Source organism: Panulirus ornatus, chromosome 37 (assembly GCF_036320965.1).
Source record: "Panulirus ornatus isolate Po-2019 chromosome 37, ASM3632096v1, whole genome shotgun sequence".
NCBI lineage: Eukaryota > Metazoa > Arthropoda > Malacostraca > Decapoda > Palinuridae > Panulirus > Panulirus ornatus.
The window spans coordinates 21704699-21727198 of NC_092260.1; positions in this window are offsets into that span (position 1 = coordinate 21704699).

Consider the following 22500-nt stretch of genomic DNA (forward strand, 5'->3'; position numbering starts at 1 on the left):
CACAAAAAAAGTCTCATGCAAAATGTTATGCTCAAAAGCGTCTCTCTCTCTCTCTCTCTCTCTCTCTATATATATATATATATATATATATATATATATATATATATATATATATATATATATATATATATATATATATATATATATCCCTGCTAAGGATCTCTTCTCGGAGGGAAGGGGGATTTAGGTACCAGCAGCGCTCAGGAAACCAGCCACGTTCAACTGGGCGGGATCACAGGTCAAGAAGTGCAGCAACAAGTCATGTGCATAATTCTGTTAGGGGAGCACAGGACAACTCAGGGCTTAGTGTCCAGTGTCTTCAGTATCCATCTGTACCGTATGGGAGAGGGAGTTTTTTATACGCGCGGGGCCCACTTCTCTCCAGCGTTCACTCTTATCACAGTGTGTGTGTGTGTGTGTGTGTGTGTGTGTGTGTGTGTGTGTGTGTGTGTGTGTGTGGTTTTCCCCTCTACAGCACCAAACATCATGTATAGCCGCACGTATCCATCACCTCAAGATTACCATCTCGTAAACAATTGAGGTCATCAAATACATCCGCGTCCGCGGTGTCGCTGTAACGCGAGAGGGAGCCACCACACTCGCGGTCCCATCAGGCAGGGAGAAATGCATAAAGTCTCCTCCTCCTCCTCCTCCTCCTCTCCTCTCCACCACATCCCTTTAATCCCCGTGGAGACACCACCCTCACCACCAAATAAAGACTTAAATGCGCCTCTCTCCATCAGTGCCAGAAACACGTAAACATCATAATCACGTAATCTCCTGGACGCAAACAAGTCATCCATCAAAATAAACACTAATGTCTTCTGCGCCAAAATGATAGAGGGAAGGAAAAAAAAAATAAAAAGAGTAACGAAGAAAAAGACGAAGGGTAATCCGCTGTGGGCGAATTAATTCGGCGGAGGGTCCGCGGTGGCGGGGTTAGGTGAGGGAAGGTGGGGGCTGATGGGGGATGGGGGGGTTGGGGGGTTGGGGGGATCACAGCCTCCTGACAGCTCTTTAATGAGAGTCTGGGATCCATCAAAATTAAATCTAAATAGTGAACAATTGAAGGTAATTATGTCTAGCATGTTGCAATCTTGCGTGAGCAGGCGATGGGGGCCAGTGGGAGGCTAAGGGACGAATAGGAGAGAGAGAGAGAGAGAGAGAGAGAGAGAGAGAGAGAGAGAGAGAGAGAGAGAGAGAGAGAGAGAGAGAGAGAGAGAGAGAGAGAGAGAGAGAGAGAGGCTCTCTAAGGATGGTGGGAGCGGATGGAGGAGAAAGTGTCTGGGGATAGTGGAGAAGACAGTGGGAGTGGAGGGCTGGTGATGGTTAAACTGGAAAGCGAGTATAGGGATGGAGGAGGAGGAGGAGGAGGAGGGACAGTGGTGGTGAAGAGGAAGACACTGGACGAATGGTGGAGAGGAAGAAGGTACAGATGATGGGATCAAACGGGGGATAGTAGGGATGAGGAAAGAGGTGGGAATTGGGATGTGGAAAGAAGTGAAGATACGATCATATATATATATATATATATATATATATATATATATATATATATATATATATATATATATATATATATACATGAAATAATTCAATAAAATTCGTAAAGACGTGACCATCTATCCCAGAACCCATGTTGACCTTCAGTTATTGCTTTATCATCTACGAATCTTACAACTTCATCCACGATTTTTTTTTTTTCTAAAATCATTTCCATTTTTTCAAAATGACATTACTCTTCCCCCCTCCTGACGCGAACATTCCAGCGATCGGAAATTCTTATATATGTTGGCTTACGTCTCTCAGTGTCGTAAGAGAAACGTCATCACCAGTTATTATTCATTCGAGTCTGATCTGTCCACGTATCTTAAGTTCTTCACGGAGGCCACTGTCGTGTGAGTCCGATCTGCTTCATGTCGATGGCAACGTACCTTGTGGCTGCGGTAAGTCTGAGAGTGAATGCTGGATCGATAGGCTTGTCTCTCCCATCTTTTGCTAAGGCGCCATTGTCAGTAATCAAGAGACCTATAATATCTCTTTAAACGGATGGATGGTGGAAAGGAGGACGCAGTGGAGTGCATGGGAAGGACAGGTAACGGACGATCGGGTGATCTAAGACGAGGTTATCTGCTTAAGAAGGAACTAAAAAGTTTCTTAAAGATCCTAGTCCACACAGCTGGAGCCAACACAGGGAAGAAAAAGGCTTCTCGCCACTCCCTCCGGCACACCAGCCGGCAGGGAAGTAGCTGAGAAGATGTACGGTGTTGTATGGGTGAAGAACAATATGGAAACTTTATAGGAAAGCGCAAATGAAGAACAAATTTTGTTCTAACAGGGCCGGGAATCCGGAGAGGAGTCTCGAATCTAAATAGGAATAAATAAAGAGAAATTCGGGGCACAATACATATGACGGGACTATCTGCTGTAAAATCACAACCAGTAAAATACATTGTCTCGTATAACTCAAAAGGTCCAGATAGCCATCGCCTTGTGGCAGTATATTTCGGCTTTCTAAAAAAGCGATACAGATGAAGAAAAGTCTTTTGCCCACATCATTATTCCACCTCCTTCCTTTTAAACTTCATACATCTGGTCACTGAATCTCAATCTAACGTAAGGCATCTTGTCGAAATTATTTAGAATTTCAGAGACTTTTATCATGTGCCCTTCACCCAGACTCTCACTAAAAATCTTTGGTCTATGTATATCTAGACAATAAATATGCTACAACTAAAAAACTGAAACTAATAAATCCTCTACGACTTTGCACTTTTTTTCTCCTTATTTTTTCTTTTTTTTTTTTTACAGAAAATGGAGAGACTGGACAGCAAAGCAGAAGGCTCCTCCCAACCCACCACCACCTCCCTCCAGCACATCAAACCCGGCAGGAAAATACAGCTATTGAAGGATATACGTCGTGTGGTACAGAGAATATAATGGTATGATCACTGTACGACAGGTTGACTGGATAGCACATTCTGATCTACTTTACACCCGTCGGATACTCTGGCTGGAGAGGAGGGACTTTGACCGCTACACTGTGAAACAAGAGAGCTGAAGTACATTTATAATCACACTGAAAAATCTCTCGAACAGGATGATAATGGACGTTAATTCAGTTCCTCAATCGATGACAATTAAAATATCACCGGAGCATCTGTCTTGTCGTGTCTTAAATTGAGCCGCTGGACGTGATGTTTAACACGTCTGATGGCACAGCTTATTCCAGTGTTTTACAACTTCATCACTGCCTGCACTCGGGTGCCCGCGTTATCATTACATACTTTGAACGCCATGCTGTTATTTCTGATCACTCTCTCTCTCTCTCTCTCTCTCTCTCTCTCTCTCTCTCTCTCTCTCTCTCTCTCTCTCTCTCTCTCTCTCAATTGAAAAGACTGAGCTACATTATCGTAATTATCCAGCGTTCTTAAAACTCATTTTAGAACTCGTACAGTCTGCGTATCTCTTTTTTTTTCTGACATAAATTCATCGATATCCAAGTTTTGTCTCATAAATGTTATGATATTGATAATAACACTTCTTTTGTTTGCTTGTTTTACATACTTGTCTTCAATGAAATTTGATGACCTGTAACTGAAGAGCGTATTGCCAAATTCGGTCTAACCAACGCTTTGTCAAGGCTGTGTATTACGCTTTTCGTTGCGTGGTTTATACTTCTCTTGCGATGAGAACCTAACAATGCGTCTGGCTTCTTGTATGCAGCTGGACACTAGTTTACTTGAGGCCATCCTTCACCCTCCTGTGTCACCATGTAATTTTGTACCCACTGTACGCTCTACAGTAGGCATCGCCTCTCCGTACCTCTAAGATCCGTTCCTTGATCAATACAATCCCTGAAATACTTTATATATATATACATAGACATCATATGTAACTTTAATCTAAACTAAAAAGAGTGGATATTTCTCCTTTTGTGCTTCTTATAATGGATGATCAAACATTTCATATTCCCATTTATTTCTCTCTCACCAAAAATACAATATTTCGCATTTGTCTAGATCTCTGTTCTTTGACATCTGTCTCATTACGTATGAATTTCCTCGAATCATTAAAAAGTCCTCGTTTGTTTGAGTATCGACTCCTATTTTCGGATCGTCGACAAAAGAATCTCTGCTTTTCACTCGTGAGTTATCCTTACTGCACATCACTGACGATAATAACTTTATATATACTCACATATATATATATATATATATATATATATATATATATATATATATATATATATATATATATATATATATATGAAATGGGGCAACGATGACTCTTTCAAGGTATGCGGCTTCATTTCCAAAAACTGTATAAAAAAAAAAAATAATTCCATGTGTCTGTCATGGGTGTCTATCATGGACGGAAGATGACGAAGGCAGTAGCACCGGGTCTCGAGACAAACGAGTTTACTGCCATCTTCCTGCCGGAGGTTAAGTCACGATGCACAAACAGGTACGGTCATCTCTCTCTCCCCCCCACATCAACCCACCCACCTACCCACCCACCCACCTGATCGGAAAGACGGTCCAACCAGTTGAGGGAAAACGAGCGGCCGTCAGTCACTCACCCTAGCACTACCGGACCACCACAGAGTGAAGGGGTTGGGAGGGTGGACTCCCTAGAGAAGATGGATCCCTCCCACCCCTTACACCCCCCAACCCCCCCCGGACGAGCCCGTCCGCCGCTTTCCAGGGCGGGAACCCTTTGGGAAGCGGCAGGTCCCTGAGCCAGCAACGGTTGGAGGGCGATCAGTCTTCCTTTGCTTGTCTTGCGCCCGACTCCCTAGCTACTGGTTTATGCCCGCTTCTTCATCATTATCATGGTGGCGGGGCGTTTATGAACCCTCTTTATGATTATTACTCCTTATCCTGGAGATCGTTCCGGCTCGTTGTTTACACCGTCTATGCTTCGGAGCAGTGTCCCGTCTGTGCTTGATGCTGTCTGTCTGCGCCTGCTGGCATGTGGGTACGTGCACGTGTGTGGCTGCTGGTGTCCACCGCGCTTTGTGGTGTTTGTGTCCTGTGTGTCTTACTGGTGTTTGTTTCGTGTTTAGTGGTGCATGTTAAAGCTTTTCTGCGCCTTGCTTGATGCTTGCTCACGCGTGTCTGTCCCCCCATTTTTTTTGACATTTTTGTGCTTGTAGTTGCTTGTCTCTGCCCCGCTAGTTCGTGCTTCACAGTGACTTGTTGAGGATCACGGCGGATCGGTGGGCTATGCCAGGGATCACCGTGACCCAGGAGAAGATTGCCAGCACTCGCCATGACCCAGCAGAAGTGTATGGCCAGGAGGGAGGCCGTCACAAAAACTGTCACCATACACACAGCAAAATCCTTCCGTGTGCGGTATGTTGGCCTTACACACACACACACACACACACACACACACACACACACACATCTTCTCCTCGACCACCTGGCTCATCCTCACCTTTGAAAAGGGGCATTATGAATGCTTCTGTATTTTCTTTCACCTCTCGACCCATCAAGATATCTTCTGTCGACCTGGTGTTAAGACGATGTGGATGTTAGACAGCGATGGTGATGAAGGCTACCTTGGAACTGGTGTGTGTGTGTGTGTGTGTGTGTGTGTGTGTGTGTGTGTGTGTGTGTGTATGAACACAGTCAGCAGAGGTCGATGTGTGTGGTATGCCGACTTCCAGCAGTCCGGTTAATTTGAAAACCTCGAACGTTCGCCCCCCTGCGCAATTCGGTCCGGGAATTAGATTACGGGCTTGATTAGAACCGTAGACTCATTATCACGGCGGTATATCTATTTCAAGGTATCTATCCCTTCAGTTCCAGGCCGCCAGGTTTCCAGGAGATCCGGAGGACAATTAGATTGCATGGAAGGATGGGTTTCGCACTACGCAATGCCGGTTCCAGATAGGATCGGTCAGCTGGGCCCGGGGTCTTGGCTAAGCGATGTGGACAAGCTCACCCGCAGAAGCCGACTCCGCCGACGCTGTGTGTTCCAGGATCCAGCGGAGGACCAGATAAAAATCATACGTAACACCGAAGCTCCTGAGAATAATGAAGAAACCACAGAGAATGACTTGAAGTGCCGGATTATCAAAGCAGAGGCCTTAAGGTAGACAGCACTCGCTTCTCGACATCATTCCAGAGACATTCATGGTAAATTCTGGAAACAGATGAAGGCTGGGTGTTCTTCATCTTATTAATTTTATGTTAAGAATAAGCCTTTTTCTTCTCTTTCTTTTTAATCAACAAGAAAATTCTGTACACATTCTCTGGTAATTTCGACCGTAACCAATCTTGAAAACGTGTTCCTTCATGAGATACAAAAAAAAAAAAAAAAATCAAGATATCTAATTTGTCAAGATCAAAATTTTTGTGACAAATGACGAAGGTGTTGTTTTTTTATACGTCTTTAAGTCCTTGGAAAGGAAGGATGAGGCTGAAAAAGCTCTATGTCATACGATAAAAATATAGGTTGTACTTTCTCCCAAAACTTCCTGGAAATATATGGAAGGCCTGGAACCTGACTCGGGAGGTCCTTGGGTCGTTGGCTCTGACCCGATAAGAAGTTTGCTCATAAAACTTCATCTTAATTTCAGCCCGACCATCTGCCGACTGCAGCTTCATTATAAAGGTCGTTTCCAGCGTGAAAGAGTCTGGAAAACTGGAAAGATAGAAAAAAAAAAAAGTCTTCAGAGTCGCTTTTTGGAAGGCTCTGTCTGGCTTTTTGGAAGACTCTGTCTAGAAAGGAGAAGTCCAGGTATTACTTACTTTTTTTTTTCCTCTCTCTCTCTCTCCCTAGCAGCGTTGTCTTTAAAATCAGAACCAGGTCTGTAATGATAATCATCATGGCACTTACCAAGCAGAGGACTCGTTTATTACATGGTGTCTGTCTCAATTTGCGTGCCTCCTGATATCTTAAAAAGAATATGGAGACGGAAAATATTCAAGACCTATTTGGACTGTGCTTTGCATCCTCTTGTAAAAAACCTGAACAAATATTTATTCAGTTCAATGACGTGATGCTCATGCACGATGAGAGCTGTCCAGAAGAATAAATCTGGATAATATATGAATAATCCTGGGAATGATAGATAATTTGGCAATATAATTCAATGCGTTCCTATGATATATGAGGACCGTGCCCTCCCCTCCACCTCCCCATCAAAAAAAAAAGAGAAAATGGTAATACGATGGACGAGTTATATACTTCAATTTGCCTGATGTGGCCACCACCTGTTCAGTAGCGAGGAGAACGACCAACGCCCACCACCCTTCACCTGTATGAGCAGAGTCGAAGTCCCTGTTCTGACATCCATATCTGAGAAGGCAGGACCGGCCGTGGCGCAGCGGGAAGACCGCATAAGTACATACATATACACCTCGTACATGAATTTCCCCAGCCAGGTCTGCAGGCCTAAGACCTTCCTGTTGTACTAAGTGGTGGTTCAGCGCTGCTTCTGTTTCCATCCCAACTTGTGTCGAGGTGCAGGGAGTTGAAACTTTTGTGGGGTGAGTCATTTCTTTATATGTGAATTCTATCATTTCCTTTATTTCTAGTCTTGTCGAGAGCTGAAGGAGCCGGGATAAAGTTTAATCTTTCTTTGTCGTAAAGTATATTAATGGGGTTTTCTAAGTCTCCCCTCCTTCACATCAATTGTTGGAGATGAGATAGTATGCTTTCCTACTTACTAAAGTGTGGAGGATGTCTAACGATCTGCTCCCTCTTACATCGCTGAGATTAACGTCATATTTCTTGTCTTTCTTCCAAGTGAACGACTTTGTAAACGACCTCCCATCCAAAAAAAAGAAAAATTTTGAAGGCTGTCACTAGTCCCTCAAGTCCCTCTTCCCAGAGCGCCCTTCACTAGTCCTTCCTCCTCCAACGCCCTTCACTAGCCCCTCCTCCCTGAACGCCCTACACTAGTCCTTCCTCCTTTAACCTCCTCAGACTAGGTAGAAAACGGTTCTCATTATTCTGAATATCTAAACAGTAAAACTGTATCTCCCTTTTACCTAATTCCATTGTTTCCCCCCAAAAATCCTTCCCTGCTTCTGTCTCTCCCTTCAACTTTCCCCTCCCCCACAAGCCTCTCCTCTCATTCCTACCGACCCTCATTCTCTCCTCCTCCGTCCCTGAGACGAACTCACTTCAGCCCCCGGGGAGTTTATTAAACAGAGGCGCCTGTCATGCTGCTGCACATGTTAATGAGGACTGACGTAATTTAAGACTTGGTGAACGTCTCCGGGGAAGAAATGTCAGCCCGTTTTTTTTTTTCCCCTCCCTTTTTTTTTTCTTCTTTAACCATATACTTAGAGGGTGAAGTCATGTATGACGAGGGACTGTGCTTCGTTAAAAAGAAGCGGGTGGGTAGGGGTATGGGAGGTGTGTGTGTGTGTGTGTGTGTGGAGGGGGAGAAGGTAAGTAGGGAGATGGGAGCTGTAGGCGGAGATGGTGGGCGGAGGGAGACGGGGGCTGGGGGGAAAGTGTGTTTCGATGAACTGATGGAGATGCTGGCGAGAAGGACGGGTGAAGTGTGTGACGACTGGTGGTGAAAGCAGGATGTAGATGATGGTCCGCGGGTCATCTATTGCACAGCTCAGACACGAGACTTCAAAGAGGCAGATGTGACGAGACTTGATCTACCGGGTGCGACTTTGTGGTTTGTCGAACGCCCTGCACCTGCCGACGACAAGGAGCGGCTCCTGTCGACGACGGAGGAGCAAAGAATAGACCGAAAGATACACCAAAGACTGACTTATAGAGACTGACCTGCAAGGGAGACTACGATAAGAACAACTTCCCCTCACCTTCTGAACATCCCCTACCCATCTTTTGAACACTCCCAACCCGCGAACTTTTGAAGAACAACACTCTTCCGATCACCCCAGCTGGTGAAGAACACCAACCTCCTCTACCCTACCACCTCATGACCACACCAACCTCCCCCGACCTTGTGAAGAACACCAACTTCTTCTACCCTACCACCTTATGAACAGCAATCCCCACTCCCCCCTCCCAAACCTCATGAAGGACACCCCTCGTCCCCCAAACCTCCTGAACAACACGTCCGTCTGATCTGTGTGGGGCCCGGCAGTCAGCGCTGCCCAAACACTGGTCTCTCCCTGTGCCCCGGCTGTGTAATGCCAGGGTAGAGAGGTACTGGCTTCGCAATCATAGCATATTAAGACAATTAAGGGAGATGGACTGATAATAGAGTATGCCCAGGTATGCTGAGTATATCCACCTGTAACTCAATGAGATGATTTGAATTCTAAGAGACGTGTTCCTGACCCGCCAAGTACAGACAGTAGTCGCCTATTAAACCGTAGTATTGCCTTTATTGCAGGGCATCGGCAGAGCACCGGCATCTACGCAGGCAACGCTAAATCTCTTAAAATGCCTCCAAACATCTATCGACACTGAATTATCGATCTCCTTCCGATGGAAATTATTATTACCAGCGGCTTCAGCAGTGATCATAGCCTAGCCGTGGCGCTCCCGCCTACCACGCATAAGGTCCTGGGTTCGAACCTTGGCTGTTGGAGGGTTATGTGTGATACATACATATATATATATATATATATATATATATATATATATATATATATATATATATATATATATATATGAGTGTGTGTGTGTGTGTGTGTGTGTGTGTGTGTGTGTGTGCAGGTTAGGTGTTTTTGTTTTTGTTCGCAGCCTGTCATGCTATAGCTGCCGATCAGCGTCTTAATACGAGGTTCCAGGTCACCCCCCCCCCCCCCCACACACACACACACACACACATATGAATATATCCCCTGCGTTAGACGGGGCGTCACCGAGGTGAATGGGATACTACTGTGTCGGTAGACAGGTATCTGGTACTGTGTTAGACGGGATGCTACCGGGTTGAGACGGAATGTAAAGACTGTGGCAAAATTGCATATACGAGTTGAAGTGCGCGAATGGATATTCTTTCAGTAAGGTACGAGACTGAATGGATCAAATTAAACTGTAGACCAAAGTATCTTGACAGAGTAATAAAAAAGTGACAAAAGCTTAATTCTTACTTTCCTATGTTGAATTAAATGGCCCGGCCAACTGAATGGCTAATCATGACCATTTTATATACGTTGTATATATATATATATATATATATATATATATATATATATATATATATATATATATATATATATATATATATATATATTCTAGCCTAAGTCAGGTACCCAAATTATGGAACATCCTTGTAAGGAGGATGAACAGCTGGGTAGACTGCAGACCGACTGCTGTGTATCTAGTAGTCACCTGAACAAAATGCGTCGTACAGTGGCTTGCAGGTCTGCTCAGTACATGAATTCAAGACTCAGAACGTGTTTCATAAAGGCTATGAGGGGCTTATGAAATACAACATATAAAAAGCCTGATTGCAAAGTTAGAATCTCAGAAAATGGAGGAAAGGGGTACGAGGCCACCTCTGTTCAATACACAAGACTTAGAGAGACAAATTACTATATGTTCTGAGCTAGTGGTATCACCACGCCAGCCATAACATTCAAGACACTCCTGGCTTTCAACAGCCATTCAGCTCTATTTACCCAGAAACACAAACACACACACACACATACCTGGCTTACGCAGGTGTGTGTGTGTGTGTGTGTGTGTGTGTGTGTGTGTGTGTGTGTGTGCGCGCATACCACCGGCCACTACGTTTCCAGTGCACACCGCAGCACGTATCATGTCTCATGATGCAAAACTCACACAATAAATCTTGATATTGATCGTTTACGTCAGAGTGACCGAGGGACGGCCATGCCACTTCTGTCAGGCCAAACAGCACGAGCTTAACTATGTAAACACGGACGATTCAAACACAACTCAATCATAAACATCAGCATAATTTACCACCGCATCAAAGGCTTGGTCGTACCATTAAATTCAGTTTGGCTTGATGTATGAGTAATAACTCCAGGCATGTGAACAATAGCCGCTCGTGGGAGGGAGGGAAGGCGACTGGGCAAGCAGTCAAGCTCAACTTGAGATGGCGCAAGGGAGAGGGAGGGAGGGGGAGACACACCGCCATTTGGCAAGTCGGCTGATTTATGATTTTTAGGCGGGAAGAAGAAGAAGGAGAAGAACGCGTATGGCCGGATGCTAAGTGTGCGTGTGCGATTCTTTCTCGCAACTTGAATTCCGGAGAGTAAGGGAAAGGGAATGAGAATAATATACGACGGAGGATACTATAACGGCCACTGGACAACAAGGGCACCACAATGTAGAGGTAAGGTCACATCACGCACTGGAGAAACAAGAAAACACTGCAGAGGCAAGGACACGTTCACGCTGCAGAAACAAGAACATCACACTGTAGACAATAGGTCACATCACGCACTGCAAAATCAAAGACACCACCACACTGCAGAAATAAAGACACATCAAACACACTGTAGAATTAAGGACACCACCACACTGTAGATGCAAGGATGCATCATCCACTGTGGAGACAAGGACACGACACTGTAGAGGAAAGGACACAACACACACTGCAGAAACGACACATCATCACACGCTGAAGAAATAACGACACATCAAACACTGTATGGAGAGTCTACGGCTCGCATCGTATGCCGTTGGCAGAGAAGTGCCACCACAGAACACACTGTTGGGAGAGGTATCAAGATACGGTGGACGTCCCATCTCATACTGTGAATTCCTATCTCATAAAACCGGTAGGAGAAGGTCTGGAAACATACTGGCATAATAATGGAAGAAGTCTGGAAACACACCACATCCTGAACAAAGAGGTCTGGAAACACACCACATCCCGACTGAAGAGGTCTGGAAACACCACATACTATAGATCTAGGTCTGGAAACACCATATCTACTGTAGGTCTTGGTCTGGAAACACACCACATACTGTCTGTAGGTCTTGGTGTGGAAACACACCACATACTGTCTGTAGGTCTTGGTCTGGAAACACACCACATACTGTCTGTAGGTCTTGGTCTGGAAATACGCAACATCCAGTAAGGGAGAAGTCATGAGGTATCAGTACCACACTGAGGCGTCCGGCGAGGCACCAAGGCCCGACACGCACACCACACAGTCCCCCATTGCTCGCTCAGCGGACATAAATCCCGAGAGAAACAGCAAAAACTGAGCGGTCCGTCTGCCGCAGCTGAGCCAGACACTTGTTGGGCTCCGCATGCGGTCCCGTGATTTAATGCGGCCGGGCAGACTTGCGGCGGCCTCTCTTCCTGCGACTCCCGCCGCAGCCGCTGGGAACTGATCTTGACCGCACAAAACTTGGCTAATCTTATCAACCTGCAGCCATATCCTCTCTCTCTCTCTCTCTCTCTCTCTCTCTCTCTCTCTCTCTCTCTCTCTCTCTCTCTCTCTCTCTCTCCTTCGTCATGCTGCTCTTCACTACGACTGCTCGATCCCGGAGCTTCGGGAGAGACTGGCGAAGGACGACTGGAAGCTGCGGATGACGTTAACGCCACTAGCTGGTGGGATCTCTGACGTGTTTCCCGGCAAACGAAAGCAAACAAATGAGGCGGAATTTCTGGCTCGCACATCATTGCCACTCATCGTACCTCCGGCATGTCAACAACAGATGTCATGTCGTCCCGTGGGATCCGATTAATATAATTAGGGCCTCTAATGACCGTTCTCCTTCATCAATCACCTCCTGAACTCCCGTGATTAGGCCAGAATATGTACTATTAGGTGGCATCACAATCTCGCTCACTTGCATCGGGGGTAAAGTGGTGTAAACGTGAGGGTCAGTAACCGTGGGGGTTGGGAGCCGTGACCGGGCAGCCCGGGAACACCCCCCTGGGCTCCTCTTAGATCCGAGGGGGCCGCCATGTTTGTTTACATCGCCCGAGAAACAATTGCACATCGACGTCCTGCGGTTCCCGTCCATTTAGCAAGATAATTTATCTCTTCCCTGCCTTCGGAGGCACAAACATATATACATATTCTAGTCGGGTGAGGATGAATTTTTAAAGCGCGCGCTCGCGCATGGATGGGGGATGGGTGGCAAGGAAAGAGGGGGAGCAGGAGGAGGTAGAAGTGGGGGGGGGGGAGATTCAGAGAGATCGACCCGGCTCCCCGGCAATTGTCGGGTATAAAAACGTACTTTGCAAATTAACTCCTCAAGATGAAGCGAGTGGACGCGCGGTCCTCAATAACATGTCATTAAGGAGTCGGTGGAGGGCGGCGAGGATAGTAATTCACACTGACGGTGAAACTTGTAATGGGTGACGCTCGGGTGATCTCCACTTAATTATAGCAACGCCTTGAGTCCTTATTCATGCTGAGCCGTTTGGAAGAAAAGTCCTGGAGAAGAAGAAGAAGAAGAAGAAGAAGAAGAAGAAGAAGAAGAAGAAGAAGGGGGACCGACTTGAAAAGTGCTTTCAAGACTCACTCTTGCCAAGAGATGCTACGGTTAATCAGCGGCGCCGCCTCGATGTTGGGAATGAGTGGGAAAAAAAAAAAAAGGTTGAGTCGAGAACGGATATCAAGGGTCATCGATCATTTGGCTTCATTTATGCATGAGACCCGTGCTCGAATATGTTTCAAGTGATCCGAATCAGTCTTTCTTTCTTTTCTTTTTCTACGGTGATTTCTAAAGTTATGACTTCATTTCATCTCCATCTTCCTTGATTACATTTTTCCTCGATATGTTTCTCGTTTTTAAACCTTTTTTTTTTCCCCTATGCATGAATATCTTGCTTGAATTCGTAATACTGAGAATGGGGTTTATTTCAATCAATGCCATAAGTTAATGTGCAATAAGAGGAGCACGTTTGAGTTTTATAGCGACGCATAATTAACTATCTTCGTTGACTTCAACGAAGCTTTTCGAGCTAGTCGACCATAACATAACCAGCAACACAAGCCATCAACCTTGGGCTTGAGGGAGAGGTCTCAATCCACGGCTGGCAGACCTGCCCAGTCAGCGTCGTCGGACTGAACGTGCACTTCCGAAGGGGCCGTCTCCACCTTCTCGTCCCTCCCCACCCGCGGCCTCCCACAGGGCACGGAGATAGGACACCTTGTGCTTCCTCATCCTTATAAATGATGCCCTAATGCATGCACCGGCTTGATGGGAATATATCGACGACTGTGCCGACTGCATCGCCCAACACATCATCCCCAACAGCCTCCAGAACTGGACCACCGCTACCAACGTCACCATCAACCAAACCAGTACTGCAGTCATGCACGCCAACCTCGCACCCAAAACCCTTCACAAGCCACCCCTCACCGCCTCACCAGGCCCTCCCCCTCAGCCGCCTCCATGATGTTCAATTCACCGTGCGGTTCTGCGTCGACGAGGACGACAAAACCGAGATGGAAAGAACATTATCAGCGACGTCATCAAACGTATCACCCATCGTCTCAACATTAGTCCCTTTAGATGTCTGGGGCACCCTTATTCCCGATCTCAAGAACATCCACACAACTTTCATTCTCCCTCGAACTCAAAGCCACCACACAGGAGAGGCACTTGAAAAAAAAGAGAGCATACAAGACCACCCTCCATCCCTCGTACACCAATTATCAAGAGGTACTCCACACACACTGGTCCTCCCTACTACTCTCTCCAACCATCGACTTGGACCCCAGCCAACGGTTCGGGAAGGAGCCACCGCGACTTGCTCGCCATCGTCACCTCCTGCAGTATGAGATCCCTCATCCCTGAGTGGATGCAGCATGTCAGTGCAACCGCATCGGGCCCATCCAAACTCGTAGAGAACGCTACAAGAACAGCCCTCATCCCAAATACTGTGAACATCATCAAATAATCGGTCGACTTTTGTCACCCGTAAAATTTGTAAAAATGCTGTGCGTTTAACCCTCCTCCACTATCCCAGTTTAACAGCCCTATTGCCTTTGTTGGATATATTCTCTACATAGATTTCTCAGCCTTAGATTACGAGTCATCGAGGTTTACAGAAGGCGTCTCTACTATGTGTTGTGATCAACATGAACCAAGACAAATATTTGGATAAGCCTCGCAAGTTCGTTGCAACATTACTGAGTCTAATGATCGATGAACCATTTTTCCCGTGGAAAAATTCCATACGTGTGAAAATTTGATAAAAGCTAACGTTTATTGATATCAACGACTTTAATGGGGATCTCGATTGAATTCGATGACACTTACGACCATAAACATTACGATGAATAAATATTCTAACAACTTGATGAAGCCTAATCTATCATCTTTGATATACTAGCTCGGGTGCTTATCTAAATCTATGAATATGACAACCATATTGATTTTAAGAATATCATCATTAAGCAGAAACCTATTACACATACTGAAGCCATCACTGTAATAACAGACAGTGGGCCTGGGGGTCCACTTCTCCTGGTGTATGTCTGCAACAACACGTCACCTCAAGTCCCAAAGCCATCCCAACAATTTACTTCTGAGGCTATGAAAGAAGGCGGACACGGTGAAGAGAAAAAGGAAGAGAAAATGAAAAGCAGACCGTCTATAAACAAGGGCCCGTGCCTGGCGAGCATCTAACTCCAGCAACAAAGAGAACAACAGTCTTTCCCCATAACAACCCTTCGGTAAACATCGGACTCACATTTGTATCAACTTGGAGCTGTCAACATTCTGAGGAAACATAAAATACAACACCAACGAATCTACTGATATATGTGACAAATTTCATCTTTTGATTTCTATGTGAGTGAGAAAATACTCGAAGGTACACAAGTATGCAGACAAACATACAATAGAAATAACTAGAGGGGATATATATATATATATATATATATATATATATATATATATATATATATATATATATATATATATATATATATATATACTGCACATTCCTTCGAGCTCTAAAACTGTTCGTTAAAATTTGCATAAATACCTATCCTAATAACAGGTACCTTATGCAAAGTGGCACAGCACTAAGTTTAAGTAAATAAATACTACATATAAGTGATAAGTTAGTTAGAGTCACGTTACTCATACGGAAAGTTGAGTTTCATCGTAAAGGTAACACTAGAGAAGGAGGAGGAGGAGGAGGAGGAGGAGGAGGAGGAGGAGGAGGAGGAGGAGGAGGGTGAGGGTGGAGGGTGTGGTGTTGCATGGAACACGAGAGTCTCCCGTCTGCACTGCACCTCAGCCATCGGTGGCAGTGTTGTGGGAACGGATGGAAGAAAAACTGTTTGGAAAACGTCAAAAAAAATATATAAACGTGTGTATTCCATTCCATGGCCACAGTTGGATAGTGTCTTCCAGCTGTGAGCGAGGTTAAGCTGCCGGGTAAGCGTTCCTATAAGAGCCATAAACCTTAACGAAATACAAGAATTGCGTCCTTCGTACCACCACATAAAGTTCTTCATCTGCTGAGGAAAGACTGTATAAAGTCTCCATTAACCGTAGGTGGAATTCTCCCTCCACTTCTGACCCTAGGTTACGCTTCATAAGGCCAAGCTTTTTCTTTGTATATTGTAAAAACTCAAGACAATATTCAAACTAAGAGTCGAGGGGTCTTAACTACGAGTCGAGGGGTTTTAATTCCACTCAGTTCTTGAGATACTGGGAAACAACAGGATTAAAGTCTTAGGAGCATCTGATTAAGACCTTTTTCTTCCTTTTTTGCTAAGTTAAGAACAAGGTTGTGTTTCAGGTCATGGTTCAACTCCCCGAAGACGAACGAACGAACGAAAGGACAGATCGACAGACGAGGCTTTAAAGAGATTCCTGCGTCTGCCATGCTACGCCGGCGACATAAAGACATCCCTCTTCTGTTCGTAATATATATATATATATATATATATATATATATATATATATATATATATATATATATATATATATATATATATATATACCAGTGGCGAAAAGTTTGTGAGTTCTCGGGGCGGCTGCCACCGCCGTGCGCCCGCCGTACCGTGGTGAGCTGGCCGGGTGGTAACATTCCACTGTACAGTAATTACCAGCAATTACATCACGTAAAATTTTGACGCTTCTCTCCTCCCGTTACACATCACTGTTACCAACGTCTCAACAACCACGAAAACGATAATGGCGAAAGAGTCTCCTTACGTAAACAAGAAAATCTATGAAAAATATGAAAAATATTACAAAAAAAATTCTTTCACCGTAGTGTGTAACACAGAGGTATAAGTCTATGTATCAAGTGTTACGTACTTGAGTGTCTTGAACCTGATGATGTGGTGGCAGCAGTGCTGGCAGGCCTGAGGTCCAGTCCTCTCTGCAAGTCTGTGTGTGTGTGTGTGTGTGTGTGTGTGTGTGTGTGTGTGTCTTCTCAGACCGCTTACGTAAGCTACATTATCATCTATATGCCCTTCTTTAACACTTACACGGTCCTATTGGTCGTTTACATGACTTACTTTACTACTTATATTCACCTGGAAGCCTTTCTGAATAACTGGTGCACAGTCCTTTCAAGTATATGTACTTACTTTACTCTTTTTCATGGCTTACTTTACTACTTGTATGACTGAGGGAATACCCAACAATTTTGCTTGCTACACCCTGAGCTATACACACACACACATGATCATGTAACTTCTCTCTTGAAAGCGCCAACGTTAATGTGTATCCCGTATGTTATACACCTTGTACACATATCCTACACCTTGTATCTACATGTACTCTGATCCTGTGTAGTTCCTACCAGTGATAGTAGTACATTTTGTACATCATTGTTCGCCTAATTTTGTTACGTCCATTGAACTTCTTTTCACACTCATGTTATCTATATCAACGTCAGTATATTCCGTACAATATCAATCTTGTATCTTGTGTCCAACTGTGTATTATCAACAGTGTTATCAATAATGATCCAACCTGTGTATATTTTCAACAGACGTGACGAAGAGGGCCTTCTAGCTCCCCGAGCCTACTCGTGCCCAACCGCCACCCTACTACGTACACCCACTGTATGCCTTATACCTGCCTACATCTATCCCACTACTATGTGTGCTCGCTTCGTCACACACAGCCCCTTCGAAGGCCCACGCTATCAACAGAAACGCCTTGTCTATGTACACAGAGATATCACAGGCCACAACAACAACAATTATTCAAACCGAGATACTTTTTTGGATCATCTACGATTTTACACGCTCGTTCCGGTGCATTAATTGATCATTACTGAGATTACCTGGTCACTAACACGTACCGACAGCTGGCTAGTAGATTGGTTATTTGCTCTCGTGTCTCTCTTAGAACCAGAGGCAAGACACAAGGGACGTCTTTCCTTCCTCTCCTTCTTCTTTCGTCGCGACGTTGTCGACTTTCATGTTCGCCGCAGCTGCCACTGAAGTGGGAGTCGTTGCGGTCGTTGTTTCGGTCATGGCACTGGACGTCGTCCCCAGGCATCGCTGGTGCCGTGGTAGATGTGGTCGTCGTCCTTAGTACTATCAATTAAACGTAGTAGTCGTCTTGGTCGTGAGTGCCGCTTTCGTGGTAGTGACTATCATCGTCGTGTCCGTCCTGGTTCGTAGTAACGGTAAGAGCGGCAAGCGTCGCCGTCGTCAACGACCTCTGTCGCAAGTAATTGCAACTGTTGGCGCTGGCGTGGTGGTAGGTCAGTCTTCCCCGGGGTCGTAGTGGTGGTGTGTATACAACCGCCTGCGCCCGCACGTTGCAGGTAGGGAGTCAGACTATCCCCCATCACGCCGGACCAGAGGTACTCGACCGACTTAATAACCACTTCAGACAAGCTAAATGCAACCCCATGTACGGAACACCTCTCCCCATCTTCTCATATATATATATATATATATATATATATATATATATATATATATATATATATATATATATATATATATATATATCCCAGCACTTACGGCGTCTTCTGCAGCAGTACTGTCAAAGCTGAAGTACTCACATGGCCTGCGCTCTCTCCCGTGATGTACCTCGCGATGTGTTGTACATCATCTTGATGTACTCACAAAATCTCATTAGTTCCCCAATGAGTCCCACGTCTGCTGCAAAATGCTATAATAATTACCAACACGAACTCCCGTCTCTGCTTACACATGTTGCTCTAATACCTATACACGAACCTCTGTCGCTACTTTACGTAAAGTAGCAGAATGATACGTACACGAGAAGTTGTCCCCCTCCACTTAAAAACAAGATACGCTAATGCTCACACGAACTGTTTTAATCACGAGTTTAGCATTCTGGCCGGGGCCAGAGTCCACCCTTAAGGAGGGAAGAATTACTAACTAATGACGGAGAAAATGTCAAGTTAACAACGGTAATTTACCAAGATTCCGCAGGGCTGCGACGACGACGTGCGCCGTGCGCACAACGAAATGTCTTGGAAAGCACGGGGGCGGATGCCTGCGTCTCCGCTATGCCATAGGCTCATTACACATATTTTCTCGGCACAGAATTCGCTGGAAAGTGAAGAAAACAAACAGCTGAAGATTCTCCTGCAGGATAAAGAGATGCTATTTTACCCTCATGATGAGCAAGGGTCTCTCTCTCTCTCTCTCTCTCTCTCTCTCTCTCTCTCTCTCTCTCTCTCTCTCTCTCTCTCTCTCTCTCTCTCTCTCTCTCTCAGTGTGGAGGACACCATGTACCCGGGAACACGTCTAGCATAGCAAGGAAGTGCATGTCCCCTCCTCCCCTTCTCTTGTGTCCTCTCCTCTCCTCCTCTCGTGTCTTCTCCTTAAGATTAGCTTCTCCTGTTTCACTACTTTTTACACTCATGTTTTCAACTTCATCCCCTTCCTACTTCTCCTCTTCTTCTTGCCTGTCTTTCTTCTTTCATCTTGCCTTTTTATTTCGCTCTCTCTCTCTCTCTCTCTCTCTCTCTCTCTCTCTCTCTCTCTCTCTCTCTCTCTCTCTCTCTCTCCTCCCTACGCCCGGTAGACTCTCCGATCCTACTTCTCCCCAGGTTCACAGTTTCCCTGAACCCCTTCTCTCCAGGCCTGGAAGCCTCCCATGTCCCCTCCTCTTCAGGCCTGGTAGCCTCCTACACCCGCAGCTTCTCTCCAGGACGAATAGCCTCCTAAGCCCAATGCAGGCCTGGTAGCCTCCCCGACCGCACGCCTCCCTACGCCGGGGAGCCTCCCAGCATCCTCCCCCCAGCCGTGATAGCCTCTCCGAACCCCCCTACCCCACAATCTCCCCAGGCCTGGTAGCCTTCCTAGCCCAGCTACCGAGTGACTCCAGCTGCACACATTGACAACACTTTGTATGCAGTCCGCTGGTCCCTTGGGGCCTGGGTCATTATGCTCCCTCACACACCCCGGGTTCGTCGGGGTCTCCTCCATCAGTCTAGCTGGATCAAGAGCCCCACCGGATCTCAGGCACCACCCCCATCATGCGTCCGGATCAGCGGGCCCCCAAGTGCGTCCGGAACTTACCCACGCACCCCATGCGCCTTAGAATAATGTGTGCCCCCCGCGGCCTCCCCGCCCCGTGCGCTATCACTGACCCAAGTCCCCCTACATCACGGCCCCATGCTCACCCCTGTACCAAGGACAGTACCCTTTAACGTACGACAATACCCCTGCACCAAGAACAGCACCCCCCGCCACCACCATCTAGGACAGTATCCCCAGCAATTAGGACAGCACCTCCGCCCCCCCCCCCACTAGGACAGAAACCCCCCCACCCCATCCCCCCCCCCTCACCCTGCTTGTGGGCCACAATACGATCCTGAAATAATGAACAGTTCAGCTGGGATATAATTGCTGTATTGTGCAGGACGTACAGTAATGGTGAAAGATGGCAGCCATTCCCGGACCGTATTTGTCCAGCGGACCAGGCTTGCGTATGTGATTATTATGTGTGATTACTATTTGTGTGCAACGGAGAGAGTCTTACACTCGCGCTCCCCCCCGTCGCTTAAACCTGTATGTACGTACTATGTCTTTACTCTCATGCCAGGTACCTATTTATCGACATGCCCCGAGGGGACTCTGAGCACCTGAGTTGGGTGTTGGCCCTCTGTCGCAACCCGGGATTCGAACCGATACAGGCCTGTGTTGACTCATGGTCAGCAACGTTCGTCACCGCACCACGTGATTTCTTTTCAAGAATAACAGCAACAACAACAACAACAACAACAACAACAACATCAATAATAATAATTTTTTTTTTTTTTTTTTTTTTTTTCATACTATTCGCTATTTCCCGCGATAGCGAGGTAGCGTTAAGAACAGAGGACTGGGCCTTTGAGGGAATATCCTCACCTGGACCTCTTCTCTGTTCCTTCTTTTGGAAAAAAAAAAATAATAATAATAATAATAATAATAATAATAATAATAATAATTATAATAATAATGATAATAATAATAAAAACAATCTATCAGACAATGGACGCTTATCAGTAGCGACGAGGAATTTTTCTTTTCTGTACCACCAGACATACACAAACAATGGTCTCACTCGGACACATCCAATCTCTGGTTCTCGTGTATAATACACCAAAACGAAAGGTCGCCATCCACACACAAGACCCACAAACATAACTCCATGATTCCGCCCGGTAACAGGACGTTGCCCCCGTATAACACAACGACCTTTCTTTTTCTATCAATGCACGCCTCTTATCCTACATCAAGGCTTACATCATCTTCTCGGTCGCCTTCTCTCCCTAGTTCCCTCTAAGTCTGACATTCTAAGTCTTAACCAGTCATTGCTCACTCACCGTATCCGTTTGCTCTAACCATTTCAGCACATCCTGGTCAGCCATCTCAATCATACTGCGCTTACTCCTAACTCTCAGTCTTACAATGCAACTCCTTATAAGCTCAGTCCGTCTCACACCAAATACCGCCTTTAAGTATTTCATCTCAACCTCCCCTCCCTCACCTTTGAGTTTACGGCCCAAGAGTCACACCCATACAACAGTGTCGGGGCTACTGTTACACCTTCAAAACACACCCGTCTGAGCCCTTACAGGCACTGATCTCTCTTTCCATATGATCCTTTGCGCAGTCTGGACCTGAGCCCCTTCCTCCAACCCTAATACTCAGCTTCAGTCCCTAGGATTCCATCTCATATCAACACAAAAGAAAATCTTAAATTCCCGAGTCAGTGTATAAAGACTCTAGATCGGGTTCTGAAAGACCGGATAACAAGTTCTAACGGCGACCAATGGAGGCAAGACCGAGACGAAAAGATTTCTCCAGGACGAAGAAATAAAATGGAAACAGCGTTCACTTCATCCTCTTTTTTCCTGCAACCAAATACTGAGACGGGGTTGAAAAATCATGGAGAAGAGAGCTGAAGCATTCTTTCATTCTTGAAGCCTCGAGGAACGTGAGCGAATCTTTATCTCCGTCACCAGGCCACTTGTGTGGTGATGGTGTCTACAAGGACCCCCTGGCAGCCACCCGACTCACCTAATATTGTAACTGCTGACTTGATGAATCCTAATGGGGAATATTTTGCTCACCTCTTGCCATGCGTTTGTGTGCTTGCGTTTCTAATAAGTATGGGAACACCACGACCACCACACATATCTCCATTTTCTTG